The 12,704-nt window shown below is 40.2% G+C and overlaps 1 protein-coding gene across 2 annotated transcripts in view; it reads right to left on the minus strand.

Moving 5' to 3' along the window:
- KIAA1755 (KIAA1755 ortholog) overlaps positions 1–12,704 on the minus strand; it is a 166,799-nt gene that overhangs the window by 110,073 nt on the left and 44,022 nt on the right. The window lies entirely within an intron of this gene.

A 12,704-nucleotide genomic window follows, 5' to 3' on the forward strand; every position in this document is an offset into this window, starting at 1 on the left:
ATAGAGGAGGAGGAGGAGGAGACTGATATATAGTGTTATAGAGGAGGAGGAGGCTGATATATAGTGTTATAGAGGAGGAGGAGGAGACTGATATATAGTGTTATAGAGGAGGAGGAGACTGATATATAGTAATATAGAGGAGGAGGAGGAGGCTGATATATAGTGTTATAGAGGAGGAGGAGACTGATATATAGTGTTATAGAGGAGGAGGAGGAGGCTGATATATAGTGTTATAGAGGAGGAGGAGGCTGATATATAGTGTTATAGAGGAGGAGGCTGATATATAGTGTTATAGAGGAGGAGGAGGCTGATATATAGTGTTATAGAGGAGGAGGAGGAGGCTGATATATAGTGTTATAGAGGAGGAGGAGGAGACTGATATATAGTGTTATAGAGGAGGAGACTGATATATAGTGTTATAGAGGAGGAGGAGGAGGAGACTGATATATAGTGTTATAGAGGAGGAGGAGACTGATATATAGTGTTATAGAGGAGGAGGAGACTGATATATAGTGTTATAGAGGAGGAGGAGACTGATATATAGTGTTATAGAGGAGGAGGAGGAGGCTGATATATAGTGTTATAGAGGAGGAGGAGGCTGATATATAGTGTTATAGAGGAGGAGGAGGAGACTGATATATAGTGTTATAGAGGAGGAGGAGGAGGCTGATATATAGTGTTATAGAGGAGGAGACTGATATATAGTGTTATAGAGGAGGAGACTGATATATAGTGTTATAGAGGAGGAGGAGGCTGATATATAGTGTTATAGAGGAGGAGGAGGAGGCTGATATATAGTGTTATAGAGGAGGAGGAGGAGACTGATATATAGTGTTATAGAGGAGGAGGAGGCTGATATATAGTGTTATAGAGGAGGAGTAGACTGATATATAGTGTTATAGAGGAGGAGGAGGAGACTGATATATAGTGTTATAGAGGAGGAGGAGGAGGAGACTGATATATAGTGTTATTGAGGAGGAGGAGACTGATATATAGTGTTATAGAGGAGGAGACTGATATATAGTGTTATAGAGGAGGAGGAGGAGACTGATATATAGTGTTATAGAGGAGGAGGAGACTGATATATAGTGTTATAGAGGAGGAGGAGGAAGAGACTGATATATAGTGTTATAGAGGAGGAGAAGGAGACTGATATATAGTGTTATAGAGGAGGAGGAGACTGATATATAGTGTTATAGAGGAGGAGGAGGAGGAGGAGGAGGAGGAGACTGATATATAGTGTTATAGAGGAGGAGGAGGCTGATATATAGTGTTATAGAGGAGGAGGAGGAGGAGACTGATATATAGTGTTATAGAGGAGGAGACTGATAAATAGTGTTATAGAGGAGGAGGAGGAGACTGATATATAGTGTTATAGAGGAGGAGGAGACTGATATATAGTGTTATAGAGGAGGAGGAGGAGACTGATATATAGTGTTATAGAGGAGGAGGAGGCTAATATATAGTGTTATAGAGGAGGAGGAGGAGGCTGATATATAGTGTTATAGAGGAGGAGGCTGATATATAGTGTTATAGAGGAGGAGGAGGAGGAGGAGACTGATATATAGTGTTATAGAGGAGGAGGAGGCTGATATATAGTGTTATAGAGGAGGAGGCTGATATATAGTGTTATAGAGGAGGAGGAGGAGGCTGATATATAGTGTTATAGAGGAGGAGGAGACTGATATATAGTGTTATAGAGGAGGAGGAGGAGGCTGATATATAGTGTTATAGAGGAGGAGGAGACTGATATATAGTGTTATAGAGGAGGAGGAGACTGATATATAGTGTTATAGAGGAGGAGGAGGAGACTGATATATAGTGTTATAGAGGAGGAGGAGGCTGATATATAGTGTTATAGAGGAGGAGGAGGAGGAGACTGATATATAGTGTTATAGAGGAGGAGGAGGAGGAGACTGATATATAGTGTTATAGAGGAGGAGGAGACTGATATATAGTGTTATAGAGGAGGAGGAGGCTGATATATAGTGTTATAGAGGAGGAGGAGGAGACTGATATATAGTGTTATAGAGGAGGAGGAGGCTAATATATAGTGTTATAGAGGAGGAGGAGGAGGCTGATATATAGTGTTATAGAGGAGGAGGAGGAGGAGACTGATATATAGTGTTATAGAGGAGGAGACTGATATATAGTGTTATAGAGGAGGAGGAGGAGACTGATATATAGTGTTATAGAGGAGGAGGAGACTGATATATAGTAATATAGAGGAGGAGGAGGAGGCTGATATATAGTGTTATAGAGGAGGAGGAGACTGATATATAGTGTTATAGAGGAGGAGGAGGAGGCTGATATATAGTGTTATAGAGGAGGAGGAGGCTGATATATAGTGTTATAGAGGAGGAGGCTGATATATAGTGTTATAGAGGAGGAGGAGGCTGATATATAGTGTTATAGAGGAGGAGGAGGCTGATATATAGTGTTATAGAGGAGGAGGAGGAGACTGATATATAGTGTTATAGAGGAGGAGACTGATATATAGTGTTATAGAGGAGGAGGAGGAGGAGACTGATATATAGTGTTATAGAGGAGGAGGAGACTGATATATAGTGTTATAGAGGAGGAGGAGACTGATATATAGTGTTATAGAGGAGGAGGAGACTGATATATAGTGTTATAGAGGAGGAGGAGGAGGCTGATATATAGTGTTATAGAGGAGGAGGAGGCTGATATATAGTGTTATAGAGGAGGAGGAGGAGACTGATATATAGTGTTATAGAGGAGGAGGAGGCTGATATATAGTGTTATAGAGGAGGAGGAGGCTGATATATAGTGTTATAGAGGAGGAGGAGGAGACTGATATATAGTGTTATAGAGGAGGAGGAGGAGGCTGATATATAGTGTTATAGAGGAGGAGACTGATATATAGTGTTATAGAGGAGGAGACTGATATATAGTGTTATAGAGGAGGAGGAGGCTGATATATAGTGTTATAGAGGAGGAGGAGGAGACTGATATATAGTGTTATAGAGGAGGAGGAGGCTGATATATAGTGTTATAGAGGAGGAGTAGACTGATATATAGTGTTATAGAGGAGGAGGAGGAGACTGATATATAGTGTTATAGAGGAGGAGGAGGAGGAGACTGATATATAGTGTTATAGAGGAGGAGGAGACTGATATATAGTGTTATAGAGGAGGAGACTGATATATAGTGTTATAGAGGAGGAGGAGGAGACTGATATATAGTGTTATAGAGGAGGAGGAGACTGATATATAGTGTTATAGAGGAGGAGGAGGAAGAGACTGATATATAGTGTTATAGAGGAGGAGAAGGAGACTGATATATAGTGTTATAGAGGAGGAGGAGACTGATATATAGTGTTATAGAGGAGGAGGAGGAGGAGGAGGAGGAGGAGACTGACATATAGTGTTATAGAGGAGGAGGAGGCTGATATATAGTGTTATAGAGGAGAAGACTGATATATAGTGTTATAGAGGAGGAGGAGACTGATATACAGTGTTATAGAGGAGGAGGAGGCTGATATATAGTGTTATAGAGGAGGAGGAGGCTGATATATAGTGTTATAGAGGAGGAGGAGACTGATATATAGTGTTATAGAGGAGGAGGCTGATATATAGTGTTATAGAGGAGGAGGAGGCTGATATATAGTGTTATAGAGGAGGAGGAGGAGGCTGATATATAGTGTTATAGAGGAGGAGGAGGAGGCTGATATATAGTGTTATAGAGGAGGAGGAGACTGATATATAGTGTTATAGAGGAGGAGACTGATATATAGTGTTATAGAGGAGGAGGAGGAGACTGATATATAGTGTTATAGAGGAGGAGGAGGAGACTGATATATAGTGTTATAGAGGAGGAGGAGGAGACTGATATATAGTGTTATAGAGGAGGAGGAGGAGTCTGATATATAGTGTTATAGAGGAGGAGGAGGCTGATATATAGTGTTATAGAGGAGGAGGAGGAGGCTGATATATAGTGTTATAGAGGAGGAGGAGGAGACTGATATATAGTGTTATAGAGGAGGAGGAGGAGACTGATATATAGTGTTATAGAGGAGGAGGAGACTGATATATAGTGTTATAGAGGAGGAGGAGGAGGCTGATATATAGTGTTATAGAGGAGGAGGAGGAGCTGATATATAGTGTTATAGAGGAGGAGGAGGAGGCTGATATATAGTGTTATAGAGGAGGGAGAGGAGGAGGCCTGATATATAGTGTTATAGAGGAGGAGGCTGATATATAGTGTTATAGAGGAGGAGGAGGAGGAGGCTGATATATAGTGTTATAGAGGAGGAGGAGCTGATATATAGTGTTATATAGGAGGAGGAGGAGGAGCTGATATATAGTGTTATAGAGGAGGAGGAGGAGCTGATATATAGTGTTATAGAGGAGGAGGAGGAGGAGACTGATATATAGTGTTATAGAGGAGGAGGAGGCTGATATATAGTGTTATAGAGGAGGAGGAGGAGCTGATATATAGATGTATAGAGGAGGAGGCTGATATATAGTGTTATAGAGGAGGAGGAGGAGACTGATATATAGTGTTATAGGAGGAGGAGGAGGCTGATATATAGTGTTATAGAGGAGGAGGAGGAGGACTGATATATAGTGTTATAGAGGAGGAGGAGGCTGATATATAGTGTTTATAGAGGAGGAGGAGGAGGCTGATATATAGTGTTATAGAGGAGGGAGGAGACTGATATATAGTGTTATAGAGGAGGAGGAGGAGGCTGATATATAGTGTTATAGAGGAGGAGGAGGCTGATATATAGTGTTATAGAGGAGGAGGAGGAGCTGATATATAGTGTTATAGAGGAGAGGAGGAGGCTGATATATAGTGTTATAGAGGAGGAGGAGAGGCTGATATATAGTGTTTATAGAGGAGGAGGAGGAGCTGATATATAGTGTTATAGAGGAGGAGGAGGCTGATATATAGTGTTATAGAGGAGGAGGAGGCTGATATATAGTGTTATAGAGGAGGAAGGAGAGAGGAGGAGAGCTGATATATAGTGTTATAGGAGGAGGAGGAGACTGATATATAGTGTTATAGAGGAGGAGGAGGAGACTGATTATATAGTGTTATAGAGGAGGAGGAGGCTGATATATAGTGTTATAGAGGAGGAGGAGGAGGCTGATATATAGTGTTATAGAGGAGGAGGAGGAGGACTGATATATAGTGTTATAGAGGAGGAGGAGACTGATATATAGTGTTATAGAGGAGGAGGAGAGACTGATATATAGTGTTATAGAGGAGGAGGAGGCTGATATATAGTGTTATAGAGGAGGAGGAGGAGACTGATATATAGTGTTATAGAGGAGGAGGAGGAGGCTAATATATAGTGTTATAGAGGAGGAGGAGGAGGCTGATATATAGTGTTATAGAGGAGGAGGAGGAGGAGACTGATATATAGTGTTATAGAGGAGGAGGAGGCTGATATATAGTGTTATAGAGGAGGAGGCTGATATATAGTGTTATAGAGGAGGAGGCTGATATATAGTGTTATAGAGGAGGAGGAGGAGGAGGAGACTGATATATAGTGTTATAGAGGAGGAGGAGACTGATATATAGTGTTATAGAGGAGGAGGAGACTGATATATAGTGTTATAGAGGAGGAGGAGGCTGATATATAGTGTTATAGAGGAGGAGGAGGAGACTGATATATAGTGTTATAGAGGAGGAGGAGGAGACTGATATATAGTATTATAGAGGAGGAGGAGGCTGATATATAGTGTTATAGAGGAGGAGGAGACTGATATATAGTGTTATAGAGGAGGAGGAGGAGACTGATATATAGTGTTATAGAGGAGGAGGAGGCTGATATATAGTGTTATAGAGGAGGAGGAGGAGGCTGATATATAGTGTTATAGAGGAGGAGGAGGAGGAGGCTGATATATAGTGTTATAGAGGAGGAGGAGACTGATATATAGTGTTATAGAGGAGGAGGAGGAGGCTGATATATAGTGTTATAGAGGAGGAGGAGACTGATATATAGTGTTATAGAGGAGGAGGCTGATATATAGTGTTATAGAGGAGGAGGAGGCTGATATATAGTGTTATAGAGGAGGAGGAGGAGGCTGATATATAGTGTTATAGAGGAGGAGGAGACTGATATATAGTGTTATAGAGGAGGAGGAGGAGACTGATATATAGTGTTATAGAGGAGGAGGAGGAGGCTGATATATAGTGTTATAGAGGAGGAGACTGATATATAGTGTTATAGAGGAGGAGACTGATATATAGTGTTATAGAGGAGGAGGAGGAGGAGACTGATATATAGTGTTATAGAGGAGGAGGCTGATATATAGTGTTATAGAGGAGGAGGAGGAGACTGATATATAGTGTTATAGAGGAGGAGGAGGAGGCTGATATATAGTGTTATAGAGGAGGAGGAGGAGGCTGATATATAGTGTTATAGAGGAGGAGGAGGAGGCTGATATATAGTGTTATAGAGGAGGAGGAGACTGATATATAGTGTTATAGAGGAGGAGGAGGAGGCTGATATATAGTGTTATAGAGGAGGAGGAGGCTGATATATAGTGTTATAGAGGAGGAGGAGACTGATATATAGTGTTATAGAGGAGGAGGAGGAGACTGATATATAGTGTTATAGAGGAGAAGACTGATATATAGTGTTATAGAGGAGGAGGAGACTGATATACAGTGTTATAGAGGAGGAGGAGGCTGATATATAGTGTTATAGAGGAGGAGGAGGAGACTGATATATAGTGTTATAGAGGAGGAGGAGGCTAATATATAGTGTTATAGAGGAGGAGGAGGAGGAGACTGATATATAGTGTTATAGAGGAGGAGGAGGAGACTGATATATAGTGTTATAGAGGAGGAGGAGACTGATATATAGTGTTATAGAGGAGGAGGAGGCTGATATATAGTGTTATAGAGGAGGAGGCTGATATATAGTGTTATAGAGGAGGAGGCTGATATATAGTGTTATAGAGGAGGAGGCTGATATATAGTGTTATAGAGGAGGAGGAGGCTGATATATAGTGTTATAGAGGAGGAGGAGGAGGCTGATATATAGTGTTATAGAGGAGGAGGAGGCTGATATATAGTGTTATAGAGGAGGAGGAGGAGGCTGATATATAGTGTTATAGAGGAGGAGGAGGAGGCTGATATATAGTGTTATAGAGGAGGAGGCTGATATATAGTGTTATAGAGGAGGAGGAGACTGATATATAGTGTTATAGAGGAGGAGGAGGAGGCTGATATATAGTGTTATAGAGGAGGAGGAGACTGATATATAGTGTTATAGAGGAGGAGGAGGAGTCTGATATATAGTGTTATAGAGGAGGAGGAGGCTGATATATAGTGTTATAGAGGAGGAGGAGGAGGCTGATATATAGTGTTATAGAGGAGGAGGAGGAGGCTTATATATAGTGTTATAGAGGAGGAGACTGATATATAGTGTTATAGAGGAGGAGACTGATATATAGTGTTATAGAGGAGGAGGAGGAGGAGACTGATATATAGTGTTATAGAGGAGGAGGAGGAGGAGACTGATATATAGTGTTATAGAGGAGGAGGAGGAGACTGATATATAGTGTTATAGAGGAGGAGGAGACTGATATATAGTGTTATAGAGGAGGAGGAGGAGGAGACTGATATATAGTGTTATAGAGGAGGAGGAGGAGACTGATATATAGTTTTTATAGAGGAGGAGGAGACTGATATATAGTGTTATAGAGGAGGAGGAGGAGGAGGAGGAGGAGGAGGAGACTGATATATAGTGTTATAGAGGAGGAGGAGGCTGATATATAGTGTTATAGAGGAGAAGACTGATATATAGTGTTATAGAGGAGGAGGAGGCTGATATATAGTGTTATAGAGGAGGAGGAGGCTGATATATAGTGTTATAGAGGAGGAGGAGACTGATATATAGTGTTATAGAGGAGGAGGAGGAGGCTGATATATAGTGTTATAGAGGAGGAGGAGGAGGCTGATATATAGTGTTATAGAGGAGGAGGAGACTGATATATAGTGTTATAGAGGAGGAGGAGACTGATATATAGTGTTATAGAGGAGGAGGAGGAGACTGATATATAGTGTTATAGAGGAGGAGGAGGAGGAGGCTGATATATAGTGTTATAGAGGAGGAGGAGGAGGCTGATATATAGTGTTATAGAGGAGGAGGAGGAGGAGGCTGATATATAGTGTTATAGAGGAGGAGGAGGCTGATATATAGTGTTATAGAGGAGGAGGAGGAGACTGATATATAGTGTTATAGAGGAGGAGGAGGAGGAGGCTGATATATAGTGTTATAGAGGAGGAGGAGGAGACTGATATATAGTGTTATAGAGGAGGAGGAGGAGGCTGATATATAGTGTTATAGAGGAGGAGGAGGAGGAGACTGATATATAGTGTTATAGAGGAGGAGGAGGCTGATATATAGTGTTATAGAGGATGAGGAGGCTGATATATAGTGTTATAGAGGAGGAGGAGACTGATATATAGTGTTATAGAGGAGGAGGAGACTGATATATAGTGTTATAGAGGAGGAGGCTGATATATAGTGTTATAGAGGAGGAGGAGGAGACTGATATATAGTGTTATAGAGGAGGAGGAGGCTGATATATAGTGTTATAGAGGAGGAGGAGGAGACTGATATATAGTGTTATAGAGGAGGAGGAGGAGGCTGATATATAGTGTTATAGAGGAGGAGGAGGAGGCTGATATATAGTGTTATAGAGGAGGAGGAGGCTGATATATAGTGTTATAGAGGAGGAGGAGGAGACTGATATATAGTGTTATAGAGGAGGAGGAGGAGGCTGATATATAGTGTTATAGAGGAGGAGGAGGCTGATATATAGTGTTATAGAGGAGGAGACTGATATATAGTGTTATAGAGGAGGAGGAGACTGATATATAGTGTTATAGAGGAGGAGGAGACTGATATATAGTGTTATAGAGGAGGAGGAGACTGATATATAGTGTTATAGAGGAGGAGGAGGAGGCTGATATATAGTGTTATAGAGGAGGAGGCTGATATATAGTGTTATAGAGGAGGAGGAGGAGGCTTTGTGTGACACCTTATTGCTTCTCAGCTTCCAGTAATACAGGAGTTATGGTCCTTTTATACAGAGCAATAATTCGCCCAATCGATCGTTTAATGATTTTAAAATAACGATGTGTTTTTTTTTATAACGATCAGCGTTTAGACAGAACAATAGATTGTTAAAAAAAAAAATCGTTATTGCGATCGTTTTAAGATCGCTTAAGCCTATCTCACATATAGGGTAAATCGGTAAAGACTGTTTACACAAAGCGATCTGCGAATTTTTTGCAAACGACCAACGACAATTTGAGAACTTGTTGAAAGAGCAAAATGAACGATTTCTTGCTTGTCGTTTTATCGTTCGCTGTGTTTACATGAGCCGATTATCGTTCAAATGCGATTGTTATCGCGAAAATTCGAACGATAATCGTTCCGTGTAAGAGCACCATCACACTTATCTCAGCCAGACTTGATTTCCGCAGCTGAGCAAGTGTTTTTGATTGACTTTTTTCTCTATCTGGAGGATCAGAGCGCCGGTCCAATAGGGATCCAGACTGGGCCAGTCTCACACCCTGGGATGCAGGAGGCTGTGATGTCATTGTGTGATGTCATACATGGTTTGGGGGATGCACTGTGTATATATGTATCCTGCATGTGTATTCCCTCCTTACACTGTGTATATATGTATCCTGCATGTGTATTCTCTCCTTACACTGTGTATATATGTATCCTGCATGTGTATTCCCTCCTTACACTGTGTATATATGTATCCTGCATGTGTATTCCCTCCTTACACTGTGTATATATGTATCCTGCATGTGTATTCTCTCCTTACACTGTGTATATATGTATCCTGCATGTGTATTCCCTCCTTACACTGTATATATGTATCCTGCATGTGTATTCTCTCCTTACACTGTATATATGTATCCTGCATGTGTATTCCCTCCTTACACTGTATATATGTATCCTGCATGTGTATTCTCTCCTTACACTGTGTATATATGTATCCTGCATGTGTATTCTCTCCTTATACTGTGTATATATGTATCCTGCATGTGTATTCTCTCCTTACACTGTGTATATATGTATCCTCCATGTGTATTCTCTTCTTACACTGTGTATATATGTATCCTGCATGTGTATTCTCTCCTTACACTGTGTATATATGTATCCTGCATGTGTATTCCCTCCTTACACTGTATATATGTATCCTGCATGTGTATTCTCTCCTTACACTGTATATATGTATCCTGCATGTGTATTCTCTCCTTACACTGTATATATATGTATCCTGCATGTGTATTCCCTCCTAACACTGTATATATGTATCCTCCATGTGTATTCTCTCCTTACACTGTATATATATGTATCCTGCATGTGTATTCTCTCCTTACACTGTGTATATATGTATCCTGCATGTGTATTCCCTCCTTACACTGTGTATATATGTATCCTGCATGTGTATTCCCTCCTTACACTGTATATATGTATCCTGCATGTGTATTCTCTCCTTACACTGTATATATGTATCCTGCATGTGTATTCCCTCCATACACTGTGTATATATGTATCCTGCATGTGTATTCCCTCCTTACACTGTGTATATATGTATCCTGCATGTGTATTCTCTCCTTACACTGTATATATGTATCCTGCATGTGTATTCTCTCCTTACACTGTGTATATATATGTATCCTGCATGTGTATTCTCTCCTTACACTGTATATATGTATCCTGCATGTGTATTCCCTCCATACACTGTATATATGTATCCTGCATGTGTATTCCCTCCTTACACTGTGTATATATGTATCCTGCATGTGTATTCTCTCCTTACACTGTGTATATATATGTATCCTGCATGTGTATTCTCTCCTTACACTGTGTATATATGTATCCTGCATGTGTATTCTCTCCTTACACTGTGTATATATATGTATCCTGCATGTGTATTCTCTCCTTACACTGTATATATATGTATCCTGCATGTGTATTCTCTCCTTACACTGTATATATGTATCCTGCATGTGTATTCTCTCCATACACTGTATATATGTATCCTGCATGTGTATTCTCTCCTTACACTGTGTATATATGTATCCTGCATGTGTATTCTCTCCTTACACTGTATATATATGTATCCTGCATGTGTATTCCCTCCTTACACTGTGTATATATGTATCCTGCATGTGTATTCTCTCCTTACACTGTATATATATGTATCCTGCATGTGTATTCTCTCCTTACACTGTATATATGTATCCTGCATGTGTATTCTCTCCATACACTGTATATATGTATCCTGCATGTGTATTCTCTCCTTACACTGTATATATGTATCCTGCATGTGTATTCCCTCCTTACACTGTATATATGTATCCTGCATGTGTATTCCCTCCTTACACTGTGTATATATGTATCCTGCATGTGTATTCCCTCCTTACACTGTGTATATATGTATCCTGCATGTGTATTCCCTCCATACACTGTATATATGTATCCTGCATGTGTATTCTCTCCTTACACTGTATATATGTATCCTGCATGTGTATTCTCTCCTTACACTGTATATATATGTATCCTGCATGTGTATTCCCTCCTTACACTGTGTATATATGTATCCTGCATGTGTATTCTCTCCTTACACTGTATATATGTATCCTCCATGTGTATTCCCTCCTTACACTGTGTATATATGTATCCTGCATGTGTATTCCCCCTCCTTACACTGTATATATGTATCCTGCATGTGTATTCCCTCCATACACTGTATATATGTATCCTGCATGTGTATTCTCTCCTTATACTGTGTATATGTATCCTGCATGTGTATTCTCTCCTTACACTGTATATATGTATCCTCCATGTGTATTCCCTCCTTACACTGTGTATATATGTATCCTGCATGTGTATTCCCTCCTTACACTGTGTATATATGTATCCTGCATGTGTATTCCCTCCTTACACTGTATATATGTATCCTGCATGTGTATTCTCTCCTTACACTGTATATATGTATCCTGCATGTGTATTCCCTCCATACACTGTATATATGTATCCTGCATGTGTATTCCCTCCTTACACTGTGTATATATGTATCCTGCATGTGTATTCTCTCCTTACACTGTATATATGTATCCTGCATGTGTATTCCCTCCATACACTGTATATATGTATCCTGCATGTGTATTCTCTCCTTACACTGTATATATATGTATCCTGCATGTGTATTCCCTCCTTACACTGTGTATATATGTATCCTGCATGTGTATTCTCTCCTTACACTGTATATATGTATCCTCCATGTGTATTCTCTCCTTACACTGTATATATGTATCCTGCATGTGTATTCCCTCCTTACACTGTGTATATATGTATCCTCCATGTGTATTCTCTCCTTACACTGTGTATATATGTATCCTCCATGTGTATTCTCTCCTTACACTGTGTATATATGTATCCTGCATGTGTATTCCCTCCTTACACTGTGTATATATGTATCCTCCATGTGTATTCTCTCCTTACACTGTGTATATATGTATCCTGCATGTGTATTCCCTCCATACACTGTATATATGTATCCTGCATGTGTATTCCCTCCTTACACTGTGTATGTATGTATCCTCCATGTGTATTCTCTCCTTACACTGTGTATATATGTATCCTGCATGTGTATTCTCTCTTTACACTGTGTATATATGTATCCTCC

This window comes from Dendropsophus ebraccatus, chromosome 14, assembly GCF_027789765.1.
Source record: "Dendropsophus ebraccatus isolate aDenEbr1 chromosome 14, aDenEbr1.pat, whole genome shotgun sequence".
NCBI classification, from domain to species: domain Eukaryota; kingdom Metazoa; phylum Chordata; class Amphibia; order Anura; family Hylidae; genus Dendropsophus; species Dendropsophus ebraccatus.